General features: G+C 36.4%; 1 protein-coding gene across 5 annotated transcripts in view; it reads right to left on the bottom strand.

The window, feature by feature from the left end:
* MAGI2 (membrane associated guanylate kinase, WW and PDZ domain containing 2) overlaps nt 1-26,212 on the bottom strand; it is a 1,418,773-nt gene that overhangs the window by 1,108,535 nt on the left and 284,026 nt on the right. The window lies entirely within an intron of this gene.

Below are 26,212 nucleotides of genomic sequence, written 5' to 3'. Positions count from 1 at the left end.
TGATATGTTCTATGAAACACTGTCATGATCAACATCATTTTTTTTTTAATTTGACTCATTTGAACTAACATTCCACCAAGATTCATTGTATCCCCAAATAAAAAGATGAAAAAGCATGTCATTTTGTTTCAATCATGGAATTACTACTATAATTAGTGCTAAAACATTTTCAAGATGGCAAATACTCATACCTGCCCAAAGTGAAGACCTAAACCATTGCTACGGGCAGATCCCCATGTCTGTACCACCAGGGATCCTATACAACTAAATTGTCTGCCTCTGCTTTCTTAATAACTTGGACACTTTTATTCTTAATTTCATGAGATCTTCCATTGTATCAACTGCATAATTCATATATTTTTATATGTTCGTTGTTTTTTCTTACTAGCCTAAGACAAAGCAGTACATGGTTTATCTGTAACGTATAGGATAATCATAATGTTAAGTCACCTGATGTGAAGAAGACCCTAATGCTAGGAAAGATTGAAGGCAGGAGGAGAAGGGGACGACAGGATGAGATGGTTGGATAGCATCATGGACTCAATGGACATGAGTCTGAGTAAACTCCGGAAGTTTGTGATGGACAGGGAGGCATGGTGTGCTGTGGTCCATGGGGTCATGAAGAGTTAGACACGACTAAGTGACTGGACTGAACTGAACTGAACTGAAGTCAAAATCTCAACTTCTTAAATTAAAATTTCAACTGTAAGTTCTCACTGCAAAAATGTATTTTCACATCTGACAAAAGAAGTTAATATGAGGAAAACAAATGATTATTTCTGTTATTTTTACATTTGGAAATCTGAAACTAACTGACAAATCAGATATGCTATGCAAATATATTAAAAGTGAAAAACCTATCTTTTTAGAGTTCCTATAGGCACCTACTTTATCATGAATTAAAATACAGGAGGCAAACTGCAATTACAGTGTACTTCTCTGCTATTAGTTGATACAATAATCAAAATAAAAAGGGAAAAAAACCTTTTACAGGCCTCTGAGATTTTGTTCATCTATTCTATTTCTCATTAAACCCTTTCTAGTAATAATGAGTCAATTTTCTACTTTTACAATGAAACACTTTTGGCTCCTAAATTTGCTTTAACTCTATCTAGGAACTTAAAGACATTGTGGGTTGTACTTGCTAGTGTTTCCCATTTTAACTTAGATTTCTTTTAGGAAGTTAGCAAAATTTGTGTCAGTTGCAAACCTCACAATCCATCAACTCCATTGGCAATTATATATGTGCAATTTCTCATTCACCTTCTATATTGTACATACTTAAGGAAAAAACAAACTTTCTACACTTTCCAAATTATTATAAAATCCAATTATGGCAACAAAATTGAAAATAACCAATTAGTTCTATGTTTCTATTGTTTTCAAAGAGCTTTGCAATCATCAATATTAAGATTTAAATCAAGTGAACAAGTAGAGAGTATTAGGGAAGCTGAGTATAATTAGATGCCAAGTATGAAGAAATGTTTGTAAACAAAATGTTGCTAAAAGCATAAAATAGTAGACATTTTCAATAGAAGGATTTGACATTGGCTGATTTTCAGAAAATAGCTCTAATACCCTGTTTATGTAATAAAAAGAGAGTTGAATTGGACAGGACTTGCTAATGGAAAACTAAAACACACAGCATAAATATTTTGGGAATGATAATGGGGGTAGCAGTGCAGTATGAATGGATCACAAAGAGTTAGATGATTTTCTTAAAATAAAATTTTGAAAAACTTCATATTTAGATAAAATATCTAAATGCTCATCATCACCATGGCATCAGACAGCTGAGACTACAAATGTGACTTATGTGCAACATAGCTGAAAGGAACAAAAAAAGGGTTGTCATCATCACTCTAGGTAGGGTTGAATGAGACAGCAGTAATTGTAGAAAGAAAACAGTATCTGGGAAATGGACCTACTCTTTGGAGAGATATCCCAATATCATTTTTTGAAATACATACCAATTATCTGATTGCTTATAACGTCACAGAAGGTGGGTTACAAATGGATTTTTCTACGCTTCTTGTAGTCTTTACAAACAAAAGAGGATCTCATAGACATGTAGCCACTGGATATGCACAACCAGTATAAAGTCATGCATAATACCCAAATTAGATATTTAGAACACATATAAGTTAAAGATTAGTGTGTTTATGGGATGGAGGAAGAACATTTTTAGACAAAATGGTGATGTAGGCTCCAGAGCCCTCCTTTGCTTTTCCTGTCTGTTATTACCTTCCTGCCCTCATCTTTTTCCTTTCCTTCCCCTTCCTAATCTCAATTATGGTTTTGTATGTGGTCTTATTCTTCACATTTAGATTTACTAGAGGTATATAATGATAGCAACGTATTTCCAAATGTTTCATATTTATCTTCTTTTTCATGTCTCTTCAACTTTTGTACAAGGTAAAAACTGCAGTCAGGTGACCATATACTTCTGGTCAAGAAACCTAGGTTCTAAGGCAGATACTCTTCAGGATGAACCAACAGCAATTAGAAAAGCTACCTACCTTCATGTGCCCATTTGCTAGCATTTTGTGTTTTTGGTGAAGGAGAGCCAAGGCATTTAAGGAAGGCAAGTAACCTGCAGTGAATGCTGAAGGACCAGCACCTTGTCTGCCATATGCTCAGCCTAACCGCACCTCTCATCACTTGCTGAATAACCCCGTTTGCTCTTTTCAGTCTTTAGTCAATGCATTCATTTAGCCTAGGGAAGAATCTCTTCTAAATAAGTCCTGCCACCTGTTCAGACATACTGATGGCAAATATTACCTCCTCTGGGATACCCTTAAATAGACTGAGCTCTTACTCCTTGGATTTTTAAAAGTAGTTTTATGAATAATTCTAAGAGCTCTGGTCACATTCTGTTACATGATGCTATTTATTTTACTTATTTTACCACTAAAGCTTATGATGAAAATAACTGAGTTAAAAGGAAAAGTTTAGTCTTTGTGCCCTGCACAAGGCATGCTCTGTTGCCTTACACTATATATATACAAATGAGAGTAGTAAACTGAACAGGGAAGAGGTAGAGAAGACCGGAGATCAAACACCTGCCTTGCCTTGGCCCACACCAGCTCCTCAGTAGACATGATGAATCTGTGATGCCTCCCACTGCCCTGCTAGGTGTCCGCCAGTAGTAAAATGAAGTATGTTTCTTACATTAGATACAGATTTTTAGATCCTGTGGTAGACAGAATAATGATCCCCCAAATATACCTGTGTCCTAATTGCAAGAACCTGTGAATATATTACCTGATATGACAGAAGGGACATTGCAGTTACAATTAAAGATATCAATGTGTAAAGATGATCCTAGATTATATGGTATGCCCAATATAATCAGAGGGCTTTATAAGAAAGAGACACCATGAAAAGTGATGATGAAAGCAGAGGTTGGAGTGATGAGTTTTGAAGGAGGAGGAAGGGATGAAGATGCAAGGAATGTAGGTGGCTGCTAGTATTTGGTAAAGGCAAGGGAATGAATTCTCTCTTGGAGTCTCCAGAAGCAATGACAACTCTAACATCTCTATTTTAGCCCATATGATCCACTTTATATTTCTGACCTCAAGAACTGTGAGATCATAATTTTCTGTCATTTCAAGTAACTACGTTGTTGGTAAATTTTCACAGTGACAATAAGAAACAAATACAGACCAAAACCAGACTCAAAAATCAGATTCTCTAGATGGGATCCAAGATTCTACCTTCTACATGACCTACTCAGTTGTGACTCAGACTCTTACACTCAACATGTGAGAACCTCTTCATTAGAATTTTATTCCTTTTCCATCCAATAGACTTGAACCACATAATATTCTTTTTTTTCATTTATTTTTATTAGTTGGAGGCTAATTACTTTACAATATTGTAGTGGTTTTTGCCATACATTGACATGAATCAGCCATGGATTTATATGTGTTCCCCATCCCGATCCCCACTCCTGCCTCCCTCCCTATCCCATCCCTCTGGGTTCCCAGTGCACCAGGCCCGAGGACTTGTCTCATGCATCCAACCTGGGCTGGTGATCTGTTTCACCCCTGATAGTATACTTGTTTCAAAGCTGTTCTCTCAGAACATCCCACCCTTGCCTTCTCCCACAGAGTCCCAAAGTCTGTTCTGTACATCTGTGTCTCTTTTTCTGTTTTGCATATAGGGTTATCCTTACCATCTTTTTAAATTCCATATATATGCATTAGTATACTGTATTGGTGTTTTTCTCTCTGGCTTACTTCACTCTGTATAATGGGCTCCAGTTTCATCCATCTCATTAGAACTGACTCAAATGAATTCTTTTTAATGGCTGAGTAATATTCCATTGTGTATATGTACCACAGCTTTCTTATCCATTTGTCTGCTGATGGGCATCTAGGTTGCTTCCATGTCCTGGCTATTATAAACAGTGCTGCAATGAACAATGGGGTGCACGTGTCTCTTTCATATCTAGTTTCCTCGGTGTGTATGCCCAGGAGTGGGATTGCTGGGTCAAATGGCCGTTCTATTTCTAGTTTTTTAAGGAATCTCCACAGTGTTTTCCATAGTGGCTGTATTAGTTTGCATTCCCACCAACAGTGTAAGAGGGTTCCCTTTTCTCCACACCCTCTCCAGCATTTATTGCTTGTAGACTTTTGGATAGCAGCCATTCTGACTGGCGTGTAATGGCACCTCATTGTGAACCACATAATATTCTGACACCTAAGTATTTTTCAATGTAAAATTGAGATAATTTCTTTCACAAAATTCCCAAAGAATAAATGGCAAGAATGCTATAAGAAACCAGTGAACTCTTCTCTCAAAACTCTCTATTCCACTTTCAAATATCAAAACTTTATTTTAACAGTATCATCTTATATTAGATTGGGTTGACTCCTCCCAAATTCCATATATCAAAGCTCAAACACTCAATGTAACTATATTTGGAGATAAGGCATTTAAAGAGGTAATTAAAGTTAAATGAGTTTATAATGATGGAGCCATAATCTATTTTGACTACTGTCCTTATAGAAGAGGAAAAAAAAAACAACAGGGACGTATGTACACAGAGAAGAGGCCATGTGAAGACACAATGAGAAGACTGTTATTTTCAAGCCAAGGAGAGAGGACGCAGGAGAAAGCAATCCTGCCAACATCTTGCTTTTGGACTCCTAGCCTCCAGAATGGTGAGAAAATAAAATTTCTGTTGTTTAAGCCACCCAGTCTTTGGAATTTTGTTATGGTATCCCTAGTAAACTAACACCCATTCCTGACCCAAGTTTCTGCTGTTTCTGGTTACCTAAAACAGCTATTCTGCTTGTTGGGATTTCAATTACTAGCATTTATTTAGCACTTGTTAAGTTCTGTGTACTGCAAAAAGAGCTTGTATACATTTTCTCTTAGAACGGCTCGGGTAATTCTACAAAAGTGCTATCATTTTCTCTGATACACAGATTAGAAAATCAGGGTTCAACAAGGTTAAACTTAGATACAGAATGTGCGCTGACGCACAAAGGGAGCTGGGAGTCAGTCCCCATTTGAATGATTCCCCTATGCCACTTACTGAACCCCTGTCATATTCCCGGTACATGAGGCGGGTGGGGATTATGTTTGGTCCTTAGCAGTGTTATCTATAGCGTAGAAAGGCTGTCAGGAAGTAAGAAAGAAATGTGCTAAGTACATGAAGATAAAACTTCAGTTATTTATTATAATTCTAGATCAATAAGCAACAGTCAAATTATAACCTGAATGTAATGGGTATTTCCAAAGCAATAACAGTTTAAACAAACAAAAAACACCTAACATGTAACCCAATGTCTGTGCTGTGTGTGCCAAGTCACTTCAGTCAAGTCCAACTCTTTGGGACCCCATGGACTGTAGCCTGCTAGGCTCCTCTGTCCATGGGATTCTCCAGGCAAGAATACTGGAGGTGGTTGCCATGCCCTTCTCCAGGGGATCTTCCCAATCCAGGGATCGAACTTGCGTCTCTTACGTCTCTTGTATTGGCAGGCAGGTTCTTTACTACTAGCATCACCTGGGAAGCCCAAATGTCTAATCTCCATTATTACATGGAGCTTGCAATCATAGTGAACATGGGTCTTATCTAGAATACTTTCAAAAAGCTAATGGAAATGAAGATGCAAGTAAGCTTTGAATTTGTATATGGATCTAAGCAGAGCATGGCTCACTTTGGTGCCCCTCTAACACTCTAATGCTTGGAAATGATCAACTTTTTAACTAAATTTCTGATTATTTTTAACTCTCCTTGAACACATTTGACATCACCTATACCCCTAGAGTCTATTGTTAAAAGATTTTGGCCAGGTCTCTGATAGATCATTTGATTTGTCCAAGGTTTTGATTTCTGACAATGAATACCAATCACACTAAATTGCTTAAAGAAATTCTTATTTCCCATTGTGGAAAAATGGTGTAGTCCAGCATATTTTATGCTGAATGTAGAATTCTAAACATTATGGGTTGATTTATTTTTTTGTCTAACTCACTAGATGATTTTTACAAATCATTTCATCTCTATATGTCTATTTTTCAATTCTCCATATAGGGAAAATGATCTTAAAGTTCATAAGCTCCTCAAAAGAATATTAATTTCTCTCTGCTCTACTATTAGAACTCTAAAATATCATTTCTCCCCTCTGAGACCATGTTAATTATTATTGTGCACTGTTCATGTACAGTTCTTAAAAAATATATATATAGGGACAGTGCTTAAGATGGTAAAGTAGGAAGACCTTGAGGTCATCTCCTGCCATGAACACACCAAAATTACAACTATTTACAGAGTAACTATTAATAAGAAAGATCTGAAAACTAATAGAGAAGATGTTCTACAACTAAAGATATGAAAATGGGAAATCATAGCCACTGCAATCAGACAAGAAATAAAATAAATCTGAGATGGAAAGAAAGAAGTAAAACTGTCACTATATGCAGATGACATGACAGTAAACACAGACAACCTTAATGATACCACCAAAAACTACTAGAACTCATCAATGAATTACACAAAGTTGCAGGAAACAAAATTAGTATATAGAAATCAATTGTATCTATATATAGTAACACCAAATTATCAGAAAGAGAAATTAAGAAAACAATCCCATTTGCAAATCACATAAAAAAATGAATAAATCTAAGTAAGAAGGCAAAAGATATGCACTTGAAAAATTATAAAACACTGATGAAAGTAATTGAAGACAACACAAACAGATGGAAAGTTATACTGTGCTAATGGTTTGGAAGAATTAGTATTATTAGGATGAGTATAGTTCCCAAGGTAATGTATGAGTTGGATGCCAGGTGTCTCAGTGTGTAAAGAATCTGCCAGCAATTCAGAAGACAGAAGAGATACAGGTCCGATCCCTGGGTCAGGAAGATCCACTGGAGGCAGGCATAGCAACCCACTCCAGTATTCTTGCCTAGAGAACCCCATGGACAGAGGAGTTTGGCAGGCTACAATCCACAGGAGTCACAAAGAGTCAGATATGACTCAAGTGGCTGAGCACACAACTATCAAAATACCAATGACATTTTTCAGAACTAGAACTAAAACTACCAGAATAATTCTAAAATTTGTATGGAAAACAAAACACTCAAAATAGTCAAAACAATCTTAAGAAAGAAGAACAAAGTTAGAGGTATCACACACTCTGATTTCTAACTATACTACAAAGCTACAATAATCAAAACCATTTGATACTGTCCCAAAAGCAGACACATAGACCTACGGAATAGAATACAAAGCTCAGAGATGAGTACACACTTAAATGGAGAATCAATCTTTGAACCAGAAGCCAAGACTATACAGTGGGGAAAAGGCTTTTTCAATCAATGGTTCTGGGAATTGAAAAAGAATTAAACTGGACTACTTTCACACACCATACACAAAAATAAATTCAAAATGGATTAAAGGTATAAATGTAAGACCAAAACCATAAAAATTCTAAAACCAAACATAGGCAGTGTGTTCTTTGACATTGGTTTTATTAATAGCAATTTTTTTTATGTCTCCTTAGGCAAGGGAAACAAAAGCAAAAATAAACAATGAAACTACATCAGATTCTAGTCTGATATTAACATTTCTTTTTCATTTATTTTTATTAGTTGGAGGCTAATTACTTATTTCTTATATTACCTACATTATCTCGGTAGCAGGATCAGTGCTCTATCTTCCTGGCTATTTTCCACACACACACATTGGTTGGGCACAATAGTTACAAAATGCTTTCTCAAATCATGACTTCCAAAATGAGGATATACATCACTGGGTCTTATATATCCTGGCTTTAGGTATAGTCAATAGGGACACTATTGAAGTCACTAGAAATGAGCTCTTGAGTGGTAAATTTCACATATTCCCCTTTTATTTCTCTCTTCATTCTGTTATGTGGATTGTATGACTGACTCATGTTTATACACTGGCGTTTTATTAGAACTGCAATTAGAGCAAGTACAAAGACCTGGAGAACCTCTTATTCCACTTGCCCTGACTAAACCATTTAACATGTCATCTCTGATTTCTCAGTTTTACCTCCCATCCAGAATCCTTTTCATTGTTTCCACCTTTCTAATGTCTTAGGTATCCTCAGTCATGGTCACTGGTCCACCAGCACAGAAGTTGGAAAGTTTTCCATGAAATAAACAGGCAGCATATCAGTCAGGGTGCTTGCCCTTCTTGCTCTTAGACAAATAAAACATGTCATCATTCTGACACTACAATCAGCTGTGTGTTCATATGCCATGCTCAACATGAAATTTCAGGCAACACCATGTGATACTCCTTTCATAAAAGCCTTCTGCAGTTTTGTTCTGATAGCTGAACGAGGAGTGAAAATAAAAGATTGCTGAAACAAATTGTTTTCAAATTCCTTTTATCTTAATGAAGGAAAAATGTTCACAGTAAATCGAGTGTTATCAGTACATACAGTTTTCACTTTCTACATGAAAGCAAGGAAAATAATATTACAGTACTTCTAGTAATTTTGTTCTGACTTAATGCATAAAGTGGACAGATGATAGCATAGCCTGCAAAGAGTTACATGTGTCTCATATCAGGTTCTAGGACTATAGATGGGGATAACTTGACAATTCCATTTTCCAGTATTAAGTGATGTAAAGGCATGAAAGTACATAATTACCTAGTGTTGCAACATTTGCTAAGATAAAAACATCCTCACAAATTATACTGATTAAATTGCTCACACTTTTCCATAGTATTGAAAGTGCACCTGTTATGTCCAACTTTATATGACCACACTGCTGCTGCTGCTGCTAAGTCACTTCAGTCGTGTCTGACTCTGTGCGAACCCATAGATGGCAACCCACCAGGCTCCTCTGTCCATGGGACTTTCCAGGCAAGAACACTGGAGTGGGTTGCCATTGCCTTCTCCGGGCCACGCTGCATTTGCTCAAATAATAATAAACACAAGTGTTAGAACTGTGACCACCATATGACAAGGGCAATGTAGATGAGAAATATTGAACTCGAAATCCCACACTTCAGGGCCAATGGCCAAAAACAGAAACAAGTGAAGTACTGCTATTAAGTTTTCATTGGGTATAGAACAAACATAAGCTTCTACTTTTTAGGACAGATTAGAATTAACTCTGGTAACTTGTAAGAGCTCTTTAACAATAGTTGAAATTTAATTATATTATCATTATCTGATACTTAAGTATGCCCTCAAATTTCAATGTTACTATTATGCATAGATTATAACGGGGCTTCCCAGGTGGCCCTAGTGGTAAAGAACCCACCTGCCAATGTGAGAGACACAAGAGACATGGGTTCAATCCCTGGGTCAGGAAGAGCCCCTGCAGGAGGGCATGGCGATCCACTCTAGTAGTATTGCTTGGAGAATTCCCATGGACAGTGGATCTTAGTGGGCTACATTCCATAGGGTCACAAAGAATTGGACACGACTGAAGAAACTTAAGTACCCACACATGTTGACTATAACATTAAAATATAAAAGAAGTTATATCTCTCATGGTCCTTCCCTGGTGGCTCAGATGGTAAAGCGTCTGCCTGCAATGAGGGAGACCTGGGTTCGATCCCTGGGTCAGGAAGATTCCCCGGAGAAGGAAATGGCAATCCACTCCAGTACTCTTGCCTGGAAAATTCCATGGATGGAGGAGCCTGGTGGGCTACAGTCCACAGTGTTGCAAAAAGTCGACATGACTAAGTGACTTCACTTTCTTTTCTTTATATATCTCTCATAGAAATTATTATATCATGTAATAAATATCACTTTAGCTAAAATTTGCCTTCCAAATTAGAATAGAAAGAAAGGAACTATTCCCATTAAAGAGAAAGTGGCTAATTAATCTCTTGGGATGATACAATTGTATACCTATTTACATATTAATAAATACTTGGAATTTACCAAACATGCATTATATCCTTTGCTTTTTGCTTCAGTTTCCTCACTTATAAAGTAGGGCAATGGTTGCATCTACCTCATGATTGTTTTAAGGAAAATATGTTCATAAATGTATGCAAAGTATTTACAACAGTTCCAGGGTATAAAAACACCATATAGTATGTGCTCACATAAGTATAATGAGAACTGAGTTAACTTATAAAAGCACCTTGTGCCTGTTACATACATAATTACTTAAGAAGCAGCAGTAAGTTATTCTCATTTTATAGATGAAGAAAATGATGATTAGAAATTCAAGCAAATCTCCCAACAGTCAAATAGTCAGTGTTACAAACAGGAAAGTCAACATACTAATATTTTGTGTTTTAAAATTACTATAGAAGATTTCATTTTTAACATACCCCACCTGCACCCCTCCATTTATCCTTCCCATTTGTTTCTGAATACTCAGTGTGATAATTTATCTCAGTCAGATAAAGTGCTGCTGTTCTAACTGTGACGCTGCACTCACATTAAAGTTATTGTTTCACTTTTGGTTTCCATGGAGATAAAATGTTTGACTTGTTGGGTTTGGAAATATTATTCTAGGGATTGATGTGGTTTTTCTTCACAAAAATGGAGGAGCTGACCTGGGCTTTAGAATCAGAAATTATTGTTTAACATTGAATACAAGAAATGATCTACTTACTAGAAAATAGATATGCTAATTCTTAACATAGCTCGGTCCAAGAAGCATATTTTTCTTTATACTTTTTTTTTCTATTAGAAATACACACAATAATATATGCTCTTGTCTTCTATTTCACCTTTATTTCAAATAGACACATTGGAGAAAAAAAGAAAAAAAAAAAAACCTCCCATATATTCCACAGCCTATTCACTACTCTGGGTTCCCAGGGCATACTAGGCAATGCATGATACTCTATAGAATAAGGGAGTTCCTAAAATAATAATCTGTTGATTTGGTCTCAACAAGGGAGACCAACAAGGGAGACTCAACAAGGGTCTCACTCTTAAGCTGTTTAAAAAAAGGAACCGCCTACAACTATTTTAAGCAAACATCTACAAAAAAGAGCCATTAAATTAGGGAGAACACACAGGAAGAGGTAATCTAGTCCTGCTGTGAAAATCCAGGTTGGAAAAAAAGTGCCAATAAAACACATACTGGTTGCATTATCAGTCCTCAGAGGACGAGTGTTGGTGTTCAATTTGTCTGTTTCAAAGATCCTACAGAGCATCTGGCTTCTGAATCTCTGCCACTCCAGAACTGAAATCTCCAGGGATTTTAATTTCTGCATTTATTTTTAGGGAATCATAAGTACATTGTGTCTGACACATTCATTTTCTCTAGGCAGGATGATGCTAGTGAAGTAGGAGAATTCAATTCATGATTAAGGAATTTGGTCAGAGGTTTAGGTCATAGGGAAGGTCACAGGCATTTCAAACAATGCTCATGCATTGCCCTGCGGCACAGAAGGCATTCCTCTCTGACTAGCAATTTGGGTCTGGAGCAAGAGAAGGGGATGGACTTTGAGGGACTTATAAACTCTGCTACTATCCTCTTATTTTTGATATCTGTAATTTTTTGAGTAGTCACTCAGGAGAGTGATACAGGAGGTACTTTTTCATTCTTGAAAAAACCAGAAGCTGCACTACATCTTTGTTCACCTACAATTCAAAATGCTTCTCTTTTGTGTTTGCTTAACAGGTTAGATAAACGCTCTTTGTTTAAGATTTAAATCAAGATATGAAAAAAATGGACTGAGTTGCTATTTGGAAGAGCAAGAGCAGAATCAGCCTTAGGGCAAAATTGGAAGATCAAGCTTGAATTCCTGGGACAACCAACACCTTTCCAGCCTGTAGTTCTTACCACTTATGTTCGTTTTAGTCTCCTGCTGTTCCCAGAGGCTTATGTGTTGAATTATGACTTTCTTATTTTGGAAGCTGCATCTTATGATCTGCACATTTTTGGCTCCCTGTTTCTTATCCTGTGCTCCTCACCCCACTTAAGGCCCAGTCTCTGACTGATGCAACCTATTGGGTGATATCTTCTTTCTAGCAGAAATTTTATTATTATTATTCCAGAGGAACTCTTTGACATGATATAGTCGAGGTGGTACAGTGGTAAAGAATCTGCCTGACAATGCAGGAGACTCAGATTCCATCCCTGGGTCACAAAGATCACCTGGAGAAGGAAATGGCAATCCACTCCAGTATTTTTGCCTAGAAAATTTCATGGACAGAGGAACCTGGAGAGCTACAGTCCATGGGGTCTCAAAGAGTCAAACACGACTTAGCAACTGAGCACTTCATACAATTTACTAGTAGAATATGTGGTCATGTTTAATAGACTCAGCTTTATTTAGCTGGTTCAAACTCTTATCCAATGCAGAAATTTTCTCTAGATAACTTGAGAGACAAGAGTGCTAATAATGTAGGGTCTGCAGTTAAAATACCTTGGTTCATATACCTCAGGTATATCTCTTACTACCTGTGTTGGACAGCTCATTCAGTCTACCTCTGCCTCAGTACCCACTTCTGTAAAACTGGAATAATAGTGTTAAACGCAGAGAGTTGTGATGAGGATGCAGTAAGTTATCAGAGACAGAGACATTCCATCAAGTGTGTGACCCAAAACAAAGATGTTCAATAAATGTTATTCTTAATTTTAACCTAGAATTTTTCCAACATCCAGTAACCAAAAAGAGTCAAGAATAGGAAAATAATTTATGAAGTAACCTTTATCAATTAAAAGGCTCATAACTCCAAATATGCAATCAAGCTGGTTTTACTCTTTCTTTTCCTAAAAGCCTCTCTTCCTGTGGACACCAGTGGTGCTTCTTCTAGCTTTTGAAAGCAGGAAGCACAGCTAGGAAGGAGGGAAAGTAATTCAGAGCTGCGCCTTAGGGAACTAATGCACCCTGGCCTCAACCCCAAGAGCACCTAAACAAGCAATCCAGGATGTCAGATCCATGAAGTCCATCTCTTGACAAAAATATCAGTGAAAACTTTGATGTCCACCATATGGCTCAGATGAACATTTTATCACTCTGACTGCAAAACCAAGATGCTCCTCCTTGGGTTCCCTCTCTTCCTTATGGAAGCAAGGATGCTCCACAGCTCTGACCTCTCGTGTTGCCTCCCACCCTTTTCTCCCACTTGCTTTGTCTCTTGTCTTCCTCTCTCTACCTCTGACCCGACATTCTCACTAATCAGAGGAGCATGTCTGAAGAAGTGGGCAGAGAGAAAGTGCAGAAGGAGCTGTGGTATAGTTGGCTCCCTCTCCACTGCTCACTTATAAAGGGTTCCAGGCCCTCTAAGCCTAAAGACAGGGACATTCTGGTACACTGGTGAGGGTTAGCCTGCTCAGATTTCCAGGAAAGAAGCTCTTCCTTTGGGGAAAGAGACCTGCCGCTGGCCTATCAAAGTTCAATTCTTGTAAATTTTCATCAGAAAGGAATCTTTAGAACAGCTACTGGGAGGAGAGTGGAGAGAGGATAGAAAAGAAAAAAAATAAAAAAGCAACTGAGCCATTTGTTGCTAAGTTGGATTGGAGTGAGGAACAGAGATGGCAGGAAAAGTGTAGAGTGTTTGCCCTTTGGAAGTGTCCCACTTCCTCCTGCTATGGTGGCACCTTGTTAGGATGCTTTAGTTCCTACTGATTAAAAAAAAAAAAAAAAATCAACAGGACTGTCAATTCCTAAGATCACATTTATGTATGGAATGATGCTTGCTGAACAATCTACACAACTTCCCTATACAGAACCTACTGGGTACCAGTCACTGGCTTCCATCAAGTAAATATTTTCCTTCAAGGGTAAAATTATGTGATGATCTTTCTATTAGTATTTAAATCATTCTGTATGCTCCTGCCTCTTCCATTTTACCATATTCCTTATGGCAAACTTTTATCTTCTTTTGGGATTTATTCCAAGTTTGCTAGACTTGGAAGATACTAAATGCTTCTTTAATGCTCTATGATCTCCTCTGCTTTTCATCTTCATTTGGAGATAACTCAGGGGACCACTGGGATGTACCTAAGGTCTCTCTCAGCCTGTCTACCATCCCAGGGAAGGAGCAGGTGAGTGGAGAACGCCGTGCAACAAACTGGAACCCACTGGTTTCCTAATTAGGTACAAAGCCCTGGCTCTCTCTGGCCCTTCCCCCATACATTATTCAGGGACTGCCCTTATATATGTGAAATTATTTGCCTCCTCTGTTTGGCAGAGTGGAAGGAAGGTTTGCATCCCTCACCATCTACTGTCCATTTTCTGGGGCATCAATGCTTCAATAATAGTTTAAAACAGCTTTAGGATTTAATAAATCATGTATCAAATAATAATTTGCCTCTGGGCGTCTTCCTAGTAACTGATGGTAACTCTGATTTCCATCATCAAGTCAAATAAGCCCTCCTTATGATTTCAAGTTGCAGGTTTTCAAATACCTGAATCTGATTGCCACATGCTACTGCTAAGTGTTCTTTCCTAGCTAAAAGGCTCCTCTAATTAAATGGCAGGGGATATATAACCTTCAAGCCATCTTATTTGGTACAGCTCATGTTATTAATGTACTCATCAACTGTAAAAGGAGATCCTAGAACTCGACTCAGCACACTGATAAGCCATGTGTCCTGAGTGACTCCCTTCCACATTGCTATGTAAAAGTACATAGGCAATGGGGGCAGATTAATATAAATATGGGCTGCTTTCACTGGAAGAAGCAGTCACAGTATTAGGTACTACCCAAGCACAGCATTAAAAGACAGTGAATTATAGAATGAGCTAGTCCTTTCCAATTCTTTTTCCATTATGTTTATTACATAATGGAGAAAATTTCAGTTTATTGCTAAATTGCCATCACTAGCAAGCACTTTTTCCGCCAAAACCCAGTAAGCCTTGGACTCCAAATTTAGGTAAGACTACCTAGCAAGAATTTAGGAAAATTGCTTTGTCTCAATTATATATATATATGTATGTATGTATATATTTACATATAAGTATAGATTATATATTTCAATTTATAATAGAGATATTAGATTAATAAAAAAAATTTAAGATATTTGAAAAAACAAAGACAAAATAATTAATATCTAGGAGGGCCTCCAGAGGAAAATATGGCACTAGAATGTTGACATTTAAGAAACATTTCAAAAGAAAATTTGAAGAATGTTTCTATTTCATTATCATCATTAAGCAATAAGAGAACTACATGTGTTCATATTACTGGGGAGAATTAATTAACTGATATTAGACTATCAGGAGGTGAGATTTAAGTGATTGGTGATGGATAGACTGGAGTAAGCCAGTCAGATGTGTGTGTGGAAGAAAGATGGTCTAAAAGACAATGGTAGGAGGAGATGGAGATATGCAGGGCGATAAGCCAGGAAGAGCAGCAGAAACGGACCAAGGTGGGGGCAGGTAGGAAAGCAGATCACCAATAGGCTTCTTTTCTGTTTTCACACATACTCACACATATTTTTTTTATTAAAAAGTAAATTTATAGTTTGTTGTTATTGTTTAGTTGCTAAGTTGTATCTGATTCCTTGGCAATCCCATAAACTGTAGTCCACCGGGCTCCTCTATGTCCAGGGGAATTCCCAGGCAAGAACAGGTGAGTGGGCTGCCACATCCTTCTTCAAGGGTACTTCTGACCCAGGGATTGAACTTGCATCTCCTGCATTGCAGGTGGATTCTTTACCACTGAGCCACCTAGGAAGCCCTATATTTACAGTTTAAAAACTGTAAAATTAGGAAAACAAATATAAAATCTCTCATAATCCCAATGCTAGCATTTTGTATCTTTCATATTTCTTAATGAAAATGGTGATAACATCAATAAATACATCTTTTCCTCTCACAAATGTATTTTAAGATTCTCTTGTGGTGTGATAAATTTAAATTTCTTTCCCAGACATTCTGTCCCTACAATAAGCTAAAATTAAGAAATACTGGGAAAAGATTTATACTTGTTGAGTGACTTATTTGTCTCTGTATAAAAGATAATTTAATTTATCAACATATTTAAGTACATAAATAACATGTTCTGAAACTAGTATTTTTCTTCATTTTTACATTTTTACAGTGCTAATTATGGAATAAATGTTTAATAATATAACTTCTAAGAATGTTTACATAATATTTCATATCAAGAAGTCATAAATCAACTTTTCATTTTTTTCATCAATTCAAATATTTCAAGATGGCAATAGACTGGATGACACAGTCTTCTCTATGAAAAAATTACAGAATCAACATCAACTAAACTTTACTAGATAGCTGTATGGCAAAGTTCAGATTTTGAATTAAATAGTGGTTTCTTCTTTTAAAAATGGATTAATAAAGCATTTTGAAATAAGAGCACTGGTTAAAGACCTTGAAAAAACTCCAAATAAAAGTAAGTTTTACATGTGTTGAATTGTATTCACTAAACTAGATTCACAGCCTTTTTTTTCCCTCTGAAATGATAAAGCAGTTTTTTTGTTTTTTTTTAAAGGTTAAAAAACATGTTAGGCTCCTCAAGGCTGTTTCTCACATTGGAATTCCAAGTTATAAATGCTTTTGTGCAAAGACGGCTGTAATAAACAACGCCTATTTTTTATTTTTATTCAATTCATATTAAATATTCTGAGACCCTAAGAACACAGAGAGAAAATTGAGTGCCTGAATTCTTATCATTAAAATTAAGTCCTAGATATCAAATATAGTGTGTCTGTGAATGCACAATAGAAATGCCCACTGGAAGTTAAACAATTTAACCACAAACCTTTAGATAACATTCTTTCTTTCTGACATTATTCTAAACGAAAGCCTAAACTGAATCCTGGACTTTAGGAGATGTAACATAGTGCAGGTGAATTTGATAGAGAGAAAAATGCAAACAGAAATAAGATGAGAAGAAGGTACTTATGGAGATTCAAGTTTAGATGTGACTTTTCCACAGATTTGTACAGACAAACTGTTAGAAGTGAAAGGAACCCTAGATGTAAAAATGAACAAATTCCATTGTTAGATCTTTTACCAAGACTTCATATCTGAAGTCCAAAAAAGTCACAGTGTTACAGGCGATTTTGACAGAACATTAATAAAAAATTGGCAGAACTGTGAAATCCAAAGCCACCTCAGTATAGCTGGAGAAAATTAAAAAGGGACAAATTAAGATTTCTTGGGAAAATATGGTAGAGTACAACTTCAACTCCCTTCCCTCTACTTAAATAATGGAAATAATGTATGGCTTCTCATTTAAAGGTAAAGAAGAAGGATATATATGGAAAAGAGAGGTTTCGATTGCCTGTGGTATAAGAATATTGAAGTTCATATAAAATGCTCATAATCAACAAAGCAACAAAGAGATACATATGTCACTAGAGTAGGAGATATCATTTGAAATTCAATTTGAAGGGCAGAATTATACTTTTTCACTTACAAAAATATTTTATATCCTTGACAGTGTTTTTGTCAAGATTCATGTTTCTCCTGCACTTAATGTTTGTAAAGTATCTTGTGCTTTTTTGGTAGGAAGGATTTATAAATGAAAACTAAATCAATGTCTGAATAAATGATATTTAAAACTACAAACTTCAACTTTGGATTTACAGGTATTGTAGAATCCATTCCAAATATCGATCACCCAAATCATCCCTGTTCTCTATGCATGAGGAGACATTAGAGCATATGGAAGTGAGAACTTTTTTATCTGTCTCTGAGTGCAAGATAAATTGAATGTAGAATTAAGGTCAATTTCAACCTTAAGTTATTCTCTGAGACAAGACAATGTTTTGAGATTTAAGAAATCTTCTCCAACTGCTATATTAAAAACTTCTTGCTATAGTTTCCTATTTTATTCTTTTTTTTTATCTTTAGTATTTAGCACATACTTTGTCTAAATTCAGACAAATCAGTTATCATTAAGTCATTCACAGAAGTGAGAATAAAAAAGATAAGGATCATTCTCTGTTAGTGAAGAGGAAAAGTTAAAATTTTACATGAACCTCCTGCTCCTTCTGCCTCTCTAACTCAGTTTGCTCCTTGCAAAGTCTGGATCACATAGGTCATGCAGTCTCAGAAAGTGGGGACTTATAATACTAGCTACTGGAGCTTATCTCACTCACCCTTGTCCTGCTCTTTGCAACTACCCAGCCCCTGCAAACCTGCTTAATCATGTCTGTCTGTGTAAAGGTCAGGCATCCCCCCTCCCCATCTTGACTGCTGTTCCTGTGCATGAAACCCCTTGGTTTAAATCAGCCTATTAGCAGCTAGTTTTGCCCATTATAGTCTGTCTATAAAAATTTTGCAATGCCTTTGTTCAGGGTTCAGAGCTTAGAGTGTTAACTCCTCTGGGACCGTGGGTGTAATAAACCTGAATTCTCCAACTCTCCCTGTGTGGTGCTTGGTTTCTTAAGTGCTAGTTTCTGCAACATTTCAGCTTAGATTCTAGTAGGAGAGAAAAACAATAAACTTAGAAACAAATTAATACTTATGATAATTTGAAGAAACAATGAGTACCACGAAGAAAATAGGGTTGTGTAATAGAATATGAGGAGAGTTGGGACAGGCAAGCATTTATTGAAACCAGTTATTACGGCAGGCCTTCCTGAGGAGGTGAGCTTTGAGCAAGAAGCCAACAAGGAAGTAGCAGGGGATGGAGTGGTGCAGGCAAAGAAACAGTAAAAGCAGAGGAAAAGCTCAATGCATTAGAGAAACAGAAAGGACAGCCGTGTGGAGCATCTTGTGTTACTGTAGGGTGGCTAGAGGTAAAATACTGAGAGGTAGACAGTGGGAATAGGTGGTGGTATAACATAAAATAACTTGAAAAGCTGACCTTGGGCAGAGGCAGTTTCCTTTGGTGATGAAGAGCAACACTAGCTTTGGTTTCAGTAAGACCAGAATTACAGTACTGGCTTCATTGATTACTAGAGAAATGACCCTGGATATATAACAATCTGCCTAACTCAAATTTCTTCATTGGTAAAATGGGGATAATCATTGAGTAACAAAGCTTCATAGCATTGTTATGAGGAGATAACAGATGTAAAATGTTTAGACCAGGGCCTGGCACTTAGCAAAGTCTACAAATGTTAACCGTCATTATGACGGGCATAATTATAGTCTTTCAATATAAAATATATTATAACATATATATGCACATTTTCATATTGTATGCACATATATAAATTCATATTTTCGATGCAAAAATAGTATAATGATGATATATAATATGATTGATAACTTGGACTATAAACTGTTGGCTGGTAAATCCCATTTTTGGAGTTGCATCCATAGTTACTGATTGTGTAGTTTCTTCCAAAACATAATTTAAAAGTAGATTCTTCTACACTGGTATATTCTCTGATCCAGATACATTTTCCTGACAGTTTTAGCTCAGAGGATGGTTCAGCTAGGGCTTCCCAGATGGTGCTAGTGGTAAAGAATTTGCCTGCTAATAATGCAGGAGACATAAGAGATGTGGTTTCGATACCTGGGTCTGGATGATCCCCTGGGAGAGGAAATGGCAACTTACCCCAGTATTCTTGCCAGGAGAATCCCATGGATGACACAACTGAATGTCTGAGCATACATGTATGGTTCAACTTACAACCCTGAGAAGCTTATTTCTACTCTGGGTTTTGGACATTTCAGCCTTTCCCAAACATATGGCATCCAGCTTTCTCTTGATTAGGGCTTCCCTTGTGGCTCAGCTGGTAAAGAATCCACCTGCAATGCGGGAGACCTGGATTCGATCCCTGAGTTGGGAAGTTCCCCTGGAAATGGGGAAGGCAATGCACTCCAGTATTCTGGCCTAGGGAATTACATGGACTGTATAGTCCATGGGGCTGCAAAGAGTCAGACACGACTGAGTGACTTCCGCTTCACTTTGTCTTGATTCACACTGAACAAACCCACCAAAATTCAAATCCATTTCATTCCATTATCATGTAAGGGATAATATAAGAAATCAAATATAATTAACTATTAAGTAAAATATGGCGGGTATATATGCAAATAAGTCATTAAAAAATAAACATAGCCTTTCTAGTAAGGTTTCTCATTGGCTGGCAGACATATTTCTGTTTCAATTATTCACATATTTGTTGCCAGGATTAAGCAAAGTGATGAATGTTTGTACATGTTTGTACATGCTTGCTACATAATAAACATCAAATAGATTGTAGTTATTATCAGCTTATTGATGAGAAAGCAAAAAAAAGCTTTTCCAAATTAGAGTACTTCTTGAATATACAGACATAAAAGCCCCTTACCTTCAACCCTGTCTTTCTTAATTGGTAACAGCAGGACATCACATATATGCATTTTTTAAAATAAGATCCCAGTGATTTTGAGGTACTTTGCTAAGTCTAGCCTTGCCAATTTATACCTATTCTGTCTGTATGAGAAAACAAACACATTTTGTTGTTGTCTTTGCCTTTTCGATGTGAATGTGAAATTTTAATAAATATAACATACATAATTCTTTCATTTAAGTATGGTATATAACTTCCCCTTCTAAGCTTCCCTGGTAGCTCAGTCAGTAAAGAATCTGCCCCCTTATGACGCCATCAATTAATAGACTGTATATTCATTTCCAACTTACATCAAAGGGCTTGCATTTCTTTTCTACAGGAGATATTTTATCTTTGAATACCTAATAATATTTTACTTTTTAAAGAATGCTTGACTCAAAAAGTTATTTTTAAAACTTTAATATTGCTTCATATGTGCCATTTCATAATCACCAGCAACAATCAATATTCTTTTATTTAAGAATGCTTTCAATAATTATGATATGATTAAAAATCTTAGCTCTCCAAAATGTAATCATCTTTACAACTATTTATTGTTTATTAATTCAAGGAACTTCATGTAGTCATCTATGCAGTACCTGGTCACTGGATGCTCACAAGGCTCTGAGATATACTAGAGAGTAGCAGACCTAGAACCTGCCTTCATGGAGCTCACAGTTTATCTAGTGGGGTGCAGACAATAATGGCACAGCTTCATGAATGAATAACAAAAATTGTAATAAACGTTTTGAAGGAATCTCTTCTGAAATCATGAAATCACATAGCAGGGTGAGCAGGGCATAGTCAGTCATGGAACTGCCTTGAGCTCAGGCATGAGATGTAAGCCTGAGAAGTAACTAGATGCATAAGAGGGAAAATGCATCCAGCTGGAGACAAGGCATGTGTAAACTGCCCTGAGAAAGAGGGAGGAAGCTGGCTCTTGTGATGAAGAGAAGGCAGGTGTGACTGGAAGACTAGGAAGAGACTGAGGTGAACAGAGGTAAGGCCAAGTGAACACAGTAAAAGCCACAATGGCAGGGCTTTAAGCAAAAGAATTATAGGATCAGACTGACAGTTGACTTCAATGGAAAACAGGTTATAAAGAAGAGGAAGCAGAGATAGAGCCAAATGAGTTTATGTAAAGCATTAAATTAATTAATAAAGCCTCATTACTTCTAAGGCTACCCTTCACTGGCAACCTATTATATGAAATAAAAGTTGTAGTGTTTTCTACATCAAAACAGAATAATTAAGAAACAGAAAAGCTCAATTAAAGAAAGAAATAGAAAATAATCATTACATGCCATCTTTTGCCATTGAATTTATCAATCACTTTTAAATATGCTTTCCGTTTTGCATCTTAATTTATGTTCATTATTTTTTTGGAACCCTTTTTTTTCTCCCCTACATAAGAAAGCAATATACTTATAGATGTTCATTCACAAATGATAGGGGTTATAGATAATGTTTCTTTGGATATCTCTTATCAAGTTAAAGTTAGTTCAGTTTATCCTAATCAGATAAAATTTCTATTTTTAAATTTTCAAAGGCAATTTAAAAAGTCTTCACTGAAACAGTCATTGAATTTCAGTGATCCAAAAAATTCTTGATTTCAGCATTTGACAAAAGAGCAAAGAAAACCTAAAATATCAGCTTTGCTGGATGACATTTACATGTCAACCTTCCTTTTCTTGACTGTTGAAAAATGTCACTTTATTATAAATTTGATTACATTGATTGTGTTTTGACTGTCTATGAAGAATGTCTTTCTATTAATGACATTAGAAACACAAATAAACTGGAAAGATATTACCATCTAGAATTACTAAAAATTGCCAGACCAAGTCACACTGTCACCATTCAATACTGTTTAAGAAAAAAAAAATTTTAATGACTGCATTTACTTTCATTTTCTTATGCTTTCAGAAAAACAGAAATTAAAATGCCAGACCATCACCTATAAGTAAAGATTTAAGTTGGTAGAAATATTACTTCAAGTAGGAAGGGCTTCTGAAAATACGCTATCAACTGTTCTCTAGCTACCTCAAATCATGTTGAATATCTAGCCTCTTCACTCACTCCTGGCCAACATTACCTTTGGACTTTTGGTTTCTTCTGCCATTTATTATTTTTTCTTATATATTGAGAAATGGAATATTCCCTGCCATATGAGTAAACAAGGATGTCAAGGCCATCAGTGATTGTAGCTCTCCAATATGAGCTGGTGAGTTTTAAGGGCACTCAGGAAGAAGAATATCAGATCTAGCAGGCATCAGACTGCAGCCACTCCCTAAGGTGAGCCCCAAGGGAACTCAGGATGGAAAAAACACTGTATTTTGGCTCAGATAGCTGAGATGCATTTGCAAGGAATGATTTTAGTGACCACAGACTCTTGCATATTCCCATACATAGAAAAGCACTAAATTCCTTAACTTGGGATATCTGGTTTTCTTTAATTAATAATAATCTTTTGATATTAAAACTACCTGCCCTTTGTTGCAAAACTTCCATGTAACCTGGCTCCTCCCCTCACCTCCTTGGAGCAGTTCTCTCAGAGTCACTTGACATGCTGTATCCCAGGCTTAATGTCCTAAAAATTCCCACCAAAATAAACATAACTCTCAATTTTAAGGTTGTGAATTTTTTTTTAAGTTGATAATACCAACTGCCTGCCTTGAATGGTGTCCTGCTCATTTATTCCTTTATATGCCTCCTGAAAGCTAAACTATTCCGTTAGTCCAAATCTATTTTGCTTCTGGTTTGTGCAATTTCTTTCAGGCCATATTGGTTTTTTTCGTATGTTTGGTTCACCTATGGAAAGGATGGAAACTGGGTTAGCATTCCATAATGTGTTCGGGTCACCATCTGTCTTTGTTATTTTTGCTTTATTAAAATTTTACAAGGCACATCAAAATAATAGCAATGATGCCAGCTAGTTAGTAGGCATGGGACAGTCTTAATGTCAATGGGTAGAGTGGTTGCTGACTTTGCTCTATGCATTGATTACATGCAGCATATTTGCAGGTGTAGTTTTAATTAAGATGGTCAGTGTTCTCAGGTCATGAAGAATGAAATCCATACATTCTTACATTTATCCATTCATTTATTGAATCATGCATTTATTCATTCAACAAGAATTTATTCATTATTTTTTTATATACTTAGCACAGTGCTAAATGTAAGCCTGGAGAAAGGCCTAGAGAATCCCATGGGCAGAGGAGCCTGGTAGGCTACAGTCCATAGAGTTGCAAAGAGTCGGACAGGATTGAAGTGACCTAGCACATTCAGACCCTGGAGATCAAGTAGTAAAGAGGACAAGGTCTCTGACTTTTTACAGTTTACACTAGTGTGGCAGGGCCATGAAAGATATTGATTAAACAAGCTTACTAATAAATGTATAATTACAAATTGAGGGCAAGACTTGGAAATGACGTAATTCTATGGTTACATATACCCAGGCAACAAAGAAATTTACCTAGATCCAGTAGGGAGGGAGCATTCAGAGATGGACACTTCCCCCAGGATCTAAAAAAAAGAGGAGGGGATGGCCACAGAAGAATAACTATACTAGCAAGTGCAAAGGTCTTGTGGCATGGTATATACCTCTTTCAAGGAACTAGAAAGGAAATGCCAATGTGACTTAACTTTAGAGTAAGAGTAACAATGGCATATAATAATCTCTGTTTGAAGTAGATACAGGACCGAATCACAAGACTTCATGGGCCTTGTTGAGGATTCCATCTCTATCTCCCAAAAACATTAAATAATCACCCAAGGAACAAAGGGTAAAGAAGCATCAAAAAGACTTTTTGAAAAGATCAACTTTGGCCTAAATATGCAGATTAGAGATGCCCTGAATGCAAACACTTGGTATAGTCCATTTAGAATAAAAAATGTAATGTAGCTTTTGCCTGAAATCTTTCAAAATCAGACTATATTAGTAAGCCAATCATGTATGAAAGTTTGTTATTACATTTCCTGATTTTGAAAACAATAACTACTAAATTTCCACATGAAAAAACTTTTCTGTTCCTAAAAATTAGAATGTTAGGGAACTCGGTCTTATTATTAATCATAGTCGATCACAATAAATACTTATAAACTAAACATCTCACATATCTTAAGCATTAGTTAAATGGTTACTTTAGGTTTCAATTTCTTTTTCTAAAAAAATTTTCACTGCATTTAAGCTTAACTGATGGGGATATTTACAGGTGAGTACTGAAACTGATTAATACCTTTAAGTCCCCAAAGGCAAACCCAGAGCTTTAAATGTGGCCTGTATTAATAGAAATCCTCTGACTTTTGAAGGCTTACCACTGTGATCAAAGCCCTAGACACTCTTGAAGCATCCAGTTCACAATATTCAGCTTTTAAAAATCTTCTGGTGTCTGCTAACCCATGTGGTTCTGGGATACAAAAGAGTGAGTATGATTTTACTGCATTCCCATATTTAAAACAATCAAAAAAAATCTACAGGAACAAAGATACTTAGGACTACAAATAAATGCATTTCAATAACAATATAGGAAGAAAAAAAAATCAGATTCTTGGTCAACCTGCCAAGACCTAAATTCAGGAGGTTGAATTTTCACTCTTCTATCTGACAACATAATTAACACTTACATCTGTCACAGACACATACTCCCCATATGTGTTTTAATCTTTATTATTATATTCACAGCTTTTAAAAAAATCTAACACAATATGAAATTATAAACTCATGTCCTGTTCAACTGTCAAACAGGATCCTAGTTTCCTTTTTTTAAGATAGTGCTGAATATTTACAGAAATATACATATTCAAAAGATAATAATCTCCAAAAGGAAAGCAATTATGGATTCTTTAAAAATGAGGAGCAACATTATCAAAGGAGGCAATTACAGTCATATCAAAGACAGAGAGCAAACTCATTGTTTAACCAAGAATGGAATGCTTGTCCTATGTTTTTGTTTGATTGCTAAAACATTTAAAGCAAGCATCTAGAGAAAAATCTTCACTGACAAGAAAAATATCTCAAAGATTTTTTTGAAATATGAGAAAATTTTGAAATATTAGAAAATACTGAAGTCTTACCAAGTGCGAAATGCCTAGATGTAACTTTTTAGATATGATGGTACAGGGTAGACAGAACTCTAAAATGGTCCCGAATACTCCCACCCCTGGAGCATACGCCTGTATAATCTTCTCTTCTTGAACATGGATGGCGCTATGAATATGGTGGGATAGTCACTCCCTAGATTAGGTTGCATTGTTGAACAAAGGTGAAAGTCACTCTCATAATTGGGTTATGATTACATGAGTCTGCCTTGGCCAACTGAAGAGATGTTTTTCTAGCCATAAAAAAAGAACATCTCCACATTGCAGAGAAGGACACTTGCCAGAGAACAAGAGGGAGTCTCTTGCAGTTGAGAATGCCTTTCAGTCTCATAGCTATAGGGAATGAAATTCTGTCAACAATCAATGAACCTGAAAGAAGAGCCCAAGCTTCAGATGAGATCAAAGACTCAGTCAACACCTTACTTTTAGCCTGATAAGACCCAGAGCAGAC

Source organism: Muntiacus reevesi, chromosome 6 (assembly GCF_963930625.1).
Source record: "Muntiacus reevesi chromosome 6, mMunRee1.1, whole genome shotgun sequence".
In the NCBI taxonomy this organism is placed as follows: Eukaryota; Metazoa; Chordata; class Mammalia; order Artiodactyla; family Cervidae; genus Muntiacus; species Muntiacus reevesi.
The sequence above is the reverse complement of the archived record's forward strand: the minus strand, read 5'-3'. Positions and strand labels throughout refer to the sequence as shown.